Genomic DNA, 12212 nt, shown 5'->3' on the forward strand with positions numbered 1-12212 from the left:
TAATTCTGCATGCTCTCACAGTCGACAAAGATGCAGAAGTTATCATTGATTCGCCAGATACCGATATCTTCCTCCTACTGATTCAGAGATTTCACGATCTACCACCTGCTACGAGGTTTCTCACTGGGAAGGGAAAGTTGAGGAGGAGCATTGCAGTCCAACCTATTCATGGCATGCTAGGAGAGAAACGTGCGTCTGCAATACTTGGATTCCACGCATTCACGGGAAGTGACATGTCTGGAAGGTTCGCTGGCAGGAGCAAGGACTGGTGCTTTAAGGTCTTCATGACATGTGACAACAAGATATGGGAGGCTCTGGAGTCTTTGGGACAAACTGATCCGTCACCAGAAGTGTGTTCCCAGCTGGAACGCTTCGTCTGTCTGCTGTACAAGTCTAAAGTTCACACGAAAGTAAACGAGCTTCGCTGGTTCTTATTCTCCAACCGTGCTGCTGAGGGAGAGAGTCTTCCACCTACCACTGGTTCGCTAAAGTTACACGTTCAGCGAGCACATTATATCGCAATGATATGGAGAAAGGCAGCAGAAAGCCATCCGTCCCTTCCATCACCTGTCGAGTATGGTTGGCAGTTACTTTCGGATGATGGGGTTTATGCCCCAAGTCGATGCCTGAATCCTCCAGCCCCAGAAGCAATAATGAATCTCGTGAACTGTGGGTGCAAGAAAGGGTGTATGGGAAGATGTAGCTGTCGCAATAACAATATTCCTTGTACTGAAGTTTGTGGGTGTGTGGGTTACAGTTGTAACAACAAAGCAAACATCAATGAACCGCGTGTGATAGATATGGATGAGGATGAATGAGGCATTCGTTTATGTGATCGTTTATGTTCATTCATCGTTTATGTTTAGGTGTGTGTGTATGTGTGTGCGTGTGTGTGTGTGTGTGTGTGTGTGTGTGTGTGTGTGTGTGTGTGTGTGTGTGTGCGTGTGCGTGTATTCAAAATAAATGTTATCAGTGAAGATTGTTTATTGAATCGATTCTAATTGGGAAATTATACGATCCGATTTCACGACGGCCGTCTCCATTTTGGCTGGTATATTGCCCACTATTTTAATTTCCTTGCATTTTTCTGTAAAAACAATGGCAGATATGGCTTCCTTGGGTCTGAAAACATATAAAAGGACATATTATTCATGTTTATATGATATCTAGATACAAAGATATGCACAAAAGTGTATTTTCCAAATTTTATGGCGGCCATCTTGGATTTCTTCGAATTACTACCTATTAGACGTAAAAGAAAAAATGGAACCCTATTTTTTTTACATCTCTATAATATTCTGAAGCAGAATCCATTGCTAAATCAATTTTAACAAACAAAAAACACGAAATTACTAATCGCCCTACACTATTGGGGACATGGTGTTGAGAGGGTGGGGACATGGTGTTGAGAGGGTGGGGACATGGTGTTGAGAGGGTGGGGACATGGTGTTGAGAGGGTGGGGACATGGTGTTGATAGGGTGGGGACATGGTGTTGAGAGGGTGGGGACATGGTGTTGAGAGGGTGGGGACATGGTGTTGAGAGGGTGGGGGCATCATGTTGAGAGGGTGGGGACATGGTGTTGAGAGGGTGGGGGCATGGTGTTGAGAGGGTGGGGGCATGGTGTTGAGAGGGTGGGGACGAGGTGTTGAGAGGGTGGGGCCAAGGTGTTGAGAGGGTTGGGACAAGGTGTTGAGAGGATGGGAACGAGGAGTTGAGAGAGTAGCACTTAAACGAGGCTCGGGTTTCGTATCAAATTCCTATGTAGATGAGGGAGATACGTTGAGTAATCCATGGTGTGGATCCGTCCATGGAAATTGATGAAATTAAGTGACACTTGGCGGATGGTGGAGTTGTCGACCCTCAAATATCTTGTCGATGTCTCAGCACAATCACAAGCAAAGATCTCAACACTGGTGTCTTGTGTTCAACTTTATTTTTCTCACAATAAAACGATCGCACACCTTAAGGAAATTGCGAACTCTTGTCTTACTGACACCATATAATTATAAACTATTACAATGCAAACAAAATACCAATAGTTAGAACAATGTCACATTACCTGATAAACACCTCGATCGTTAAACTTTCCAATTGACAGAGACAAAGAGATCAGAAATACATCAACTCAAAACCACGTGGTTTGGCCAAGAAACACGAGGCTGAGGAAAGAACAGAAACTAAATAATTCTCAAGCTGAAAAAAAAACAAAAAACCTTGAAACCACAAAATACTTTATTCCATAGATGTCCGACATATTTATACACTGAATTATGATGAAGGAATACATTGTTACCTCTTTATCCTGGGCTCTAAAGACGAGTTGCTGTGCTGAGATGAAACGACTTCTCTTCCGTTCAAAGACGTTTGGCGGATGAATAAAAGACATTAGACCTACTTTCGAACATGGTCTAAATTATCACACACGTACATCACAAGGTATTCCAATGCCTCTGGGCTTGACAAACACATCTTGTGCTGACAAAGTGTTCAAACTAAAGTATATCAATACAAATCAGGTGTAATATGCAGCACTATTTCCTGATTACGTATGTACACATTCTTGTGAGTTGTGATGCGGTCCTCGCCAAGAACACTGCGCTGTATGACCGGAAGTGCGTCAGAAATAAATCAAGATACCGGTTGATTAAATTTAGCATTACCAGTTGCAGTACCCAAAAAATTAAAATCTATCATATTGTTACTGTCGCGGTTAAGATGTTATATTGACCGAGCGGTGGTGTATTACCGCGACATAACACTAACAGTTCCCCCGATTCTTCCCCAACTCACCCGATTCACCCCAACTTTGGCCGTATCGCACCGCAGCTGCCCAATCTGGAAAACTCTAAAACGACCGAATGCAAAGAGGAAAAGGCATAAGAAGAGAAGACGGACAGAAGAGTAATTGGATTTATTATTATACACAAGCAAAAAGAAAGCAGTCACGTTTATTTACAGACGAGATTAGATACACAGTGCAACGCTAGCTTACCTACAGTCTTAATTAACCCAGGGACAGACTTAACTTAACTTAACTTAATTAACAGACCAAAAGACAGACTCACACGGGGAATGATGACAGGAATTGGCTGGAAGGAGAGGATGGCTTGGAGTTGTATTGTGCAGCACGATCGGCGCGTTTAGCAGCCGCCGTTCCTTCGCGGCCCTGCTCAAAACCGCCGTCCAGGCCCCAAGCGGCTGTTGAGTGTGGTTGCTGCTGTGGCCGCCACTGCTGCTGCTGCTGTGGACGTCGCGTGCTTTTCCAGGATTACAGCAGGCTTTGTGCTTTCTGGGATGTCCTCTCCTTGGATGTTCTCTATGTTCTCTTGGTCCAATCACTCCTCACCACCGACAACTCAACGCAACCAACGCAACCACTGACCACCACAATGCAACCATGGACGACCAAAACCACACAACTCAGCGCTGCTTCTTGGACCCTCTCTCTTCTCAACGGCTTGGGCTCCCTTTTGTCTGCCGGTAAAAGCTCATCTCTCAAAGCTTGTCTCAGCTTCTCTTTTGGGAGCGTCGCGCTGCGGATTTTAGCTGCGGTTACGCCTGCTCATTCCCTCCTCTCAGCGCCTCTCTTTCTTCTTCAAAGCTCGACTGCTTGGGGAGCGTCGCGCTGTGGGTTATATAGGCCCCGCCCCTCAACCTTTGCGAACCTCCCCGATAGCTCTTCCTCCGCCCTCCCTAGCCAAACCCCTGGCTCATGGTTGGTCGAGTGGGGCTGGCTCACTCCTCCCCTCTATGACGAGGTGGGGACCCGCCTTTCTTCCCCAACCCTGCCTCGTGGTCAATGGCGGATGAAGGGAAAACCGCCCAACATGCAGTTGGCAATGCGAATTGCAATTGACGAAAAGGGGGGAATGGAAGTGTTGGGAGTGGGAATGAAGGGAATCTATCTCTTTCACTGGTGCAATGCAGTATTTCAATTAATGGGAGACACAGCCTTACCCTAAAACACAGAATAAGATATAACTATTGAACAGGGGTATTCTATGATTGGCTGTGGTGTGGATGCTTTATGGACTAATTATGGGATGCCCCTTTGACCTTTACACAGCTCCAGAGGCAGGAGGCGCAGAATAACAACAATAATAATAATAATAAAGCACACAATCAAAAAATATATACAGTCCTCATATCCGCAACACTGCACCCTCCTCCTCTTAGGCCCCTCCCGGGCCTACAACTTTTATTTAGTGTGACACGTAGGTGTAGTTCCCTCTACTTTTAACCTGACCCTGAGTGCGACAGTTTTAAAACATAAATAAATGTGTCCCGCTGCTCCATTGCACCCTGCCTAACAGACTTACGCCCACAGTTAACCGAATTGCGGAATTGTCTTCAAACTATACACTGACGGTGGGGAGCATTATTTACAATGACGCTATTTTTATTTACAAAACTAACCCAGGACCTGTGATTGTTCGTTCTGGGGGGGAGACAGCCTGCTCTGCATCGACGCTCCACTAAAGCACCCAAGCACCAATCGGTGCAGTCACCATTGTTCAAGAATAAAAAATAAATCAACAACCCCTAACCCTGCAGGTGATCTCTTGCTCTTCGGCTCCCTCTGCTGGTTATTATTATTGTCTTCCAGTTGTTGTCTTTCTTTCATTTTCTTACTGGCGGCCTATTTGCAATAAAGCTTGCCCAAACGTGTCCATTTTATTTATTTTATTTATGGCCCACAGGGCCGACTACGTGTGGTTCACCTGTGGGGCATCGGTGCCCTGTGGCCAAGGTCCGCCAGCAAGATTTCGGGCCCTCATGGCTGGTTCCAGCAGAGGGGCCATGCCCCAACCCATAGGGTCCATAAGTGGTGCTCGGCCACAGACATGTGGTCCATAATGTGGTGCATCGATGCAGACAGCTGGTTCTGAGAGTTCCGGGCGCACAATGGCCGACTCACGCATGCTCCCCTCGGCGCCCCATGGCGCACAGGTCATGTGGGAGACAAAAGGGGGACAAGAGAAATGAGCGAGGGGTAAGGTCACAAGGGTACACGTCAATAAGGCAATCCAAGGCGAAATGCGTACGGAGAGCGAAATGAGAAAGCTCGTCCCTACCGTACGTCACCCCCCTGTCACCTACACTACCCTTGCCCTTACCCCATATGTACAAAAATCTACACATTACCAATCCGTCGCTACCGTCACGTCTTCCCCTTATTTCCCTTATACCAAATTCGTCTTCACTCCTCCACTATCCAAAATTTGCCATCACCCAATTCGTCATCAATCCTCATAAGGAGGGAGAGATGGAATTACGCACAATGTCACACCCACGTCATGATGCGTCTCACAATCCAAAACATTTGCATCAAAAATAATTAAACATGGCATGGTGCGGAGTACCTGTCACCTCAGGTGAGTGGATGCAGATGGTGCGAGGAGATCCTTCATCCTAACTATCCTCTAAATGATTTTAACACACTTTACACTACCCGGGGTCTCTCCCTGCCAATCCATTGGCCAACTTACACTATGGGTTCTAAAAACCAATTCCCATTGACCAAACTGTGGTGCTTCTCAATTTGGGGTCGCACTCCCCCGATTCATCTCCCGGTGCCCTTGCACAATTTCTGGGCTGTGACGTGTAGCTCTCCCAGCAGGTCTACCCACCTGCACACCTCCACCACTGTAGTTGCCACCCGAGCTTACCTAGCTCCTCACCCTAACCTAACTAACTGGGGAAGACCCCTCCTGGCTCTGTCACCCCTTGGTGCCCTCTGGCACTGGGCTACCCGGGTCCGTCCTCCGGATCCTCGGGCCCCATCCACAACAACTACCGGCTCCCAGAGCCCACCTGCGGCCTCACCTGGCCGACATCCTCACAGTGGTGTTGTGGCCAAACCAACTACACACACTAACAGGCTACACGCCCAGCCATTTCCACAACACTAATGCACCCATCCAATCACCATTCTTCCACCCGCACCACAGATGCCAATATCCAACCACAATTTACCTATACCCTCTACCTAACACTTACACTACCCGCCCCGGGTATCCGTGATGGGGGTCCACTCTTCCCCCATTCACACCTTCGCACCATCCACTCCACTCCACAATTTCCACCATACTCACTCCACGACCATCCATTCCAATACCCCATATATTCCACACTCCATGTATTCCACACACCTGTTGGTGCACACCTGTGCACTCACACCTGGTGCCACCTGCACCCTCCTTCCCTTCCTGGGCCAGTTGGTCAACACAACACACATCACCTTCACTCACTCATACACTGCTCCATACACCTGTTCAGTTGCACACCTGTGCAATCACACCTGTTCAATCCTCAAACACATGGCATCATCTCATCTAACTACTCCCCTCTGAAACTTGCACTTCCCAGTCGTCCCTTTAAACTATTGCGCTCCCACGTCATTATCATCCACACTAATCTACCTGCGTCCCCACTACAGGTATCCTTGTCACTAACTAATCTTAATGTTACCTAATGTCATCTTCGCTAGATCCCTACACACAATATCCTAACCCACCCGGGCTAGTTTTCACTGCCATAAACCCCATAAACTAGTGCTCCTTTGCCCCCCCTCGCCATGAGGGATGGTGGATTGCCCATCCCACCACATCGGGGAGGTCCCACTATCAATTTTGCTCGTCCAAATTCCAACCAATTCAAAAATTTGCCATTTACTGCTAATCACCGTACCAATCATCAAATTTTGCCTTTTTCTAATTTTGGGTCCAAAACACTAACCTCATCATCTGTCTACTTATTAGATCCTCTCGGTGCGCCAATTCACGTCTACAGCCCGGCTTCGTACAGCCGAGCAATGAACGCGGGTTGTTTTGTGCCAGCGGCTGGATACGTCCCGCATTCGGGGCAGGGACGGGGGCTTACCCGGGCCGAGATCCCATGCACCACCTCGGCGTGGAGCCATCCAATGTCCCGATCTCGACCTGCCGGCACGTCTCAACAAAAAGTGGTCGCCATGACGACCCTTCCTATCGGGCTGCCCGCTCCGCCTAGTGAAGCCCGGACGCGGCCGTTCCAAGCGAGGCACAGCGTGGATCGCGTACGGCGGTCCTTTCGAACCCACCGTGGCTCGGATCCCCGCTGGTTCTCGCGGCACGCGAAGCCCGGCACGCACCGAGGGCCCGATTCGGCTATAAGTCGCTCGAACCGCTAACCCGGTTACCGTCGATGCCTCACCTGCATGCTTACACGCATACGCTACCCCTTTCTTGCTCATACCTCCAGCTGTTCCCATGCTCCTCGTACCTTTCCTTACACACCTCGGTACACTCATTCCGCTCACAGACTTGGTCACACACCTGACCACCGAGCACCTTGGCACACATTCGTCGCTCGCACACCTCACCAACACACCTCTTCGCGCCCCTCCCTCGGTCACCTCCTCTGTGACAATCACAGGTGTGCTTTCACTCGCACACCCAACCACGTGCCTCACGACCAACTCAAGTGTGCATTCCCGCACACGCTCTACCATTCCAGGTGTGCATCCTTCCATTCCAGGTGTACATCCTCGCTCACCTGTCACAACCAACTCACGCTCCGTGTCACTCTCACTACTTTCACCTCCATTCTTGACAGCGCACTCACCCTTACTCTCGACAGCACACTCTTTCCTTATGCACCCGTCCGTTACACACCTTTCTCGCGCATCCTCTTGCGCACACTCTTTCGTTACTTCCTCCGTAACACTTACCACACCGCGCTTCCATGTACCCCCTCGCACACGCGCTATGACCGACTCACTCTCGACAGCACACTCACTGGTCGGCGCGCACTTTTTCCTCACACACCCCAGAGTCGGACATTCTCGCACACCTCTTTTTTCGCACACCAGACCTGTCGCACACTTCACCAACGGCCTTTCACGAAAACCCGGATCCAAACCAATCCCCAAGCCGACTGAAGCTTTCCTCACATCATATACATTGCCACTCACCTCCGTACCTCGTCGTCGCACCTCCTCTGCCACCTGCAAACTTTTTATTTGGTTAGTGAGCACCTCATCATGATTTGAACACAGACCTTGTACATATTCCATGACTTCCTCCTTTATCTCCCTCTTAGTTTCTGTCCATCCCTTCTTAATTTCACTCACCTCTTCTTCCACTATCTCTAATTTTTGCTTCACCTCTTTTATTTCACGGTGCGTCTCCTCAAGTTCGTCCTCTAAGGCTACCGTGACCGTCTGTATGTGCATCCTCACCTCTCGGTCCTTCGTCTCCATTATCTCTGTCACCTCATCCACCCTCATTGTCAGTCCCTCACGTACCATCTGACATTGCTTCTGTGTCGCTATTAATTCGTTCTTAATGTCTTTTTGTGTCGCTTTTAACCCTCCTAGTACTGCGGTGTTCTTCTGAACCTGCTCCACTAACTCCGTCTGTCCCTCTGTCAGCTGTTCCACCTCCTCCGTCAGATCTTCTATTCCCCCTTGTAACTTTGCCGTCCCATTTCTCACCTCTTTCTCCATACGCTTCTCACCTCGCTTTACCTCCTCGCGTAGCCCCGAGACCTCCTCACCTACACCTCGTCGTATCCCCTCTTTCATCTCCTCCATCTCTTTTGTAGATGCCACCCTCATCTGTCCCAATTCATCCCTCTGAGCATCCAGTTTACTTTCTAACCCGATTTGCACCTCCTCTATCTGGTTCCCCATTCGTTTGATTTCCCTGGCAGATTGTTCCCCTATTTCCCGCAATTTGTCCTCCATCCTATTTTCTAACCCCATTAACCCATTTTTCACCTCTTTTATCCCGTTGTCTAACCCCTCAAAATTATTGTCTAACTTCCCAAATTTCTTGTCTAACCCCTCACCGGTACCCCTCGCTTCGTCCCTCATTACCCCCAATTGCTCACTCTGAGCATCCATCCGGTTCCCCATTCCTAAAATTTGGTTTCTCATCCCCCTGTTCTCTTCCCTCTCCTCATCCGCCTTGACCATGAAGGCCTGCATCTGCTGCATGAATAGGCCCCAGTTCATTGGTGCTGCGGCCGCTGCTACGGTCACGGGCGCGGCAAAATTTGGTGCCGCTACACCCACGTGCGCGAGGACGCCATTTTGTGCGTCTGATACTCCCTCAACCGCCTCCTCATTGCTCCCCTCCATTTGATCCTGGGTTACTCCTAACCCCTCCTCTAGCTCACCCACCGGCATCCGATCGCCTTGACCAGCCATGGCGCGATTTCCAAAATTCGGGTTTTTGTAAAACAACACAAATTTCCAGCAGCCTGTAATTTTGAGCGCGTTAAGTGTGCTTCGGGTCCGTATCTCACTCCCAGACACCAATTGTTACTGTCGCGGTTAAGATGTTATATTGACCGAGCGGTGGTGTATTACCGCGACTTCACACTAACAGTTCCCCCGATTCTTCCCCAACTCACCCGATTCACCCCAACTTTGGCCGTATCGCACCGCAGCTGCCCAATCTGGAAAACTCTAAAACGACCGAATGCAAAGAGGAAAAGGAATAAGACGAGAAGACGGACAGAAGAGTAATTGGATTTTTTATTATACACAAGCAAAAAGAAAGCAGTCACGTTTATTTACAGAAGAGATTAGATACACAGTGCAACGCTAGCTTACCTACAGTCTTAATTAACCCAGGGACAGAACAAACAAAAGACAGACTCACACGGGGAATGATGACAGGAATTGGCTGGAAGGAGAGGATGGCTTGGAGTTGTATTGTGCAGCACGATCGGCGCGTTTAGCAGCCGCCGTTCCTTCGCGGCCCTGCTCAAAACCGCCGTCCAGGCCCCAAGCGGCTGTTGAGTGTGGTTGCTGCTGTGGCCGCCACTGCTGCTGCTGCTGTGGACGTCGTGTGCTTTTCCAGGATTACAGCAGGCTTTGTGCTTTCTGGGATGTCCTCTCCTTGGATGTTCTCTATGTTCTCTTGGTCCAATCACTCCTCACCACCGACAACTCAACGCAACCAACGCAACCACTGACCACCACAACGCAACCACTGACGACCAAAACCACACAACTCAGCTCTGCCTCTTGGACCCTCTCTCTTCTCAATGGCTTGGGCTCCCTTTTGTGTGCCGGTAAAAGCTCATCTCTCAAAGCTTGTCTCAGCTTCTCTTTTGGGAGCGTCGCGCTGCGGATTTTAGCTGCGGTCACGCCTGCTCATTCCCTCCTCTCAGCGCCTCTCTTTCTTCTTCAAAGCTCGACTGCTTGGGGAGCGTCGCGCTGTGGGTTATATAGGCCCCGCCCCTCAACCTTTGCGAACCTCACCTGATAGCTCTTCCTCCGCCCTCCCTAGCCAAACCCCTGGCTCATGGTTGGTCGAGTGGGGCTGGCTCACTCCTCCCCTCTATGACGAGGTGGGGACCCGCCTTTCTTCCCCAACCCTGCCTCGTGGTCAATGGCGGATGAAGGGAAAACCGCCCACCATGCAGTTGGCAATGCGAATTGCAATTGACGAAAAGGGGGGAATGGAAGTGTTGGGAGTGGGAATGAAGGGAATCTATCTCTTTCACTGGTGCAATGGAGTATTTCAATTAATGGGAGACACAGCCTTACCCTAAAACACAGAATAAGATATAACTATTGAACAGGGGTATTCTATGATTGGCTGTGGTGTGGATGCTTTATGGACTAATTATGGGATGCCCCTTTGACCTTTACACAGCTCCGGAGGCAGGAGGCGCAGAATAACAATAATAATAATAATAAAGCACACAATCAAAAAAAATATACAGTCCTCATATCCGCAACAATATAATGAAGTTATATTTAACAACCAGTAACAGCAAATATAATTATGCGATGTTATCATTTACACCGATCCCTCTGAACCCACGTGTGGTGAGACGCCCGCGCCACGTCAGTTTAATTGAAACTTTGATTGAGGGATCTTCAAACAATGAAGCATTTCTTATGACTGTCTCCATCCACCCTAAACCTGGTGTTGGTTTAACGGTTATGGTGGAGATCTTGGGATCATTGGGTCCTGAGTTTGAATCCTGATCAGCTGTTGAATTAACACCAGGTGGGTTGATTCACCTGTTATCCTTCCGAGGTCGGCAAAATGAGTAACAACTCACTGGGTCCTCTCTCAATGAGGTTGGTGGCAGGATTTGTACTCCGGCTGCTGTAAAATACCTCATTGCGTAATACACTCAGTGGTATGTGTCGGGATGGTGCTGAGGTCACTTTGATGGTGTTGGCTAACTCATCAACATCGAGAATAAACCAGGGTCTCAATGCAATCTCTTCGTTTCCATGGCGACAGACAACTTAGAGACTTAGAGTACTTCAAAATAATTGAAAACTTTACATTATTTACGAGCTGGTATCTCCACCCAGGTCATACTACCTTCTTCAACTAAATTATCAAACACGGCCGGTTACACCGCTGTTAGACTGGTTCTTGTTTTATTTATTTTTGTTTCCATAGACGAGGCTCATGGAAGAACAAAAGGTTTATTGTGGAGTGCTCGCCAAGTCGTTTAAGCACACAAGCAAGAACTTCATCAAAACCGTTGGTAAGGAACGGCTGGCTTGGCAAGCGATAGCAAGCTGCTTGGTAATTGAACACACACGCTCGACAGACCGAAGACCCTTTTGTGATTCTGCCGTTTGTGTAATGAACAAAGTTAACTTCAGGTGATGTTTAACCATTTTCACCTTTTGTTACCTCCGCAACCGAAGGTGGATGCAGGTTATGTTTTTCACCCCTGTTTGTCTGTCTTTGTTTTTGAACAGAATATTTCAAAAAGTTGTGGACTAATTCAGACGAAATTTGGTGTATGAGTTGCAAAGCGACAACAACAAGCGATTCGATTTTGGTTCAAGTCGATTCCAGATCCAACCTTTCAGTGTCGGACCCAACAAAACATAACGTGTTCACCTGGTGCAGGTATGCTCTCCTGTTAGGAGTTAGGAGTTAGGTTTATAATCCTGTTAGGATTATAAATGAATGCCGTTCTAGTTAGTTAGGCAGCTTAGCAATTTTTGGGGGAACGACTTTACAAAAGTACCATTTTTATTTTAGTGGTTCATTGGACCATATGCAATAGAATTAGGACCGGAGGCAAGACATACACAGTGTTTGACTTTTGCGCAAATACGACTCGCACAGCATAATATCGAGCAATACATTTATGCAAATAAATCATCAGCTATTGGAGTTAGACTAAAATCGTAAATACATAAATTGCTGGACAAATTACCTTGAACAACATGTT

The 12212-nt window shown here is 48.2% G+C and overlaps 1 protein-coding gene across 1 annotated transcript in view; it reads right to left on the reverse strand.

Annotated features, from left to right (window-relative positions):
- LOC144888354 (uncharacterized) overlaps positions 1 to 12212 on the reverse strand; it is a 304399-nt gene that overhangs the window by 256346 nt on the left and 35841 nt on the right. The window lies entirely within an intron of this gene.

This window comes from Myxine glutinosa, chromosome 1, assembly GCF_964187855.1.
Source record: "Myxine glutinosa chromosome 1, kmMyxGlut1.1, whole genome shotgun sequence".
In the NCBI taxonomy this organism is placed as follows: domain Eukaryota; kingdom Metazoa; phylum Chordata; class Myxini; order Myxiniformes; family Myxinidae; genus Myxine; species Myxine glutinosa.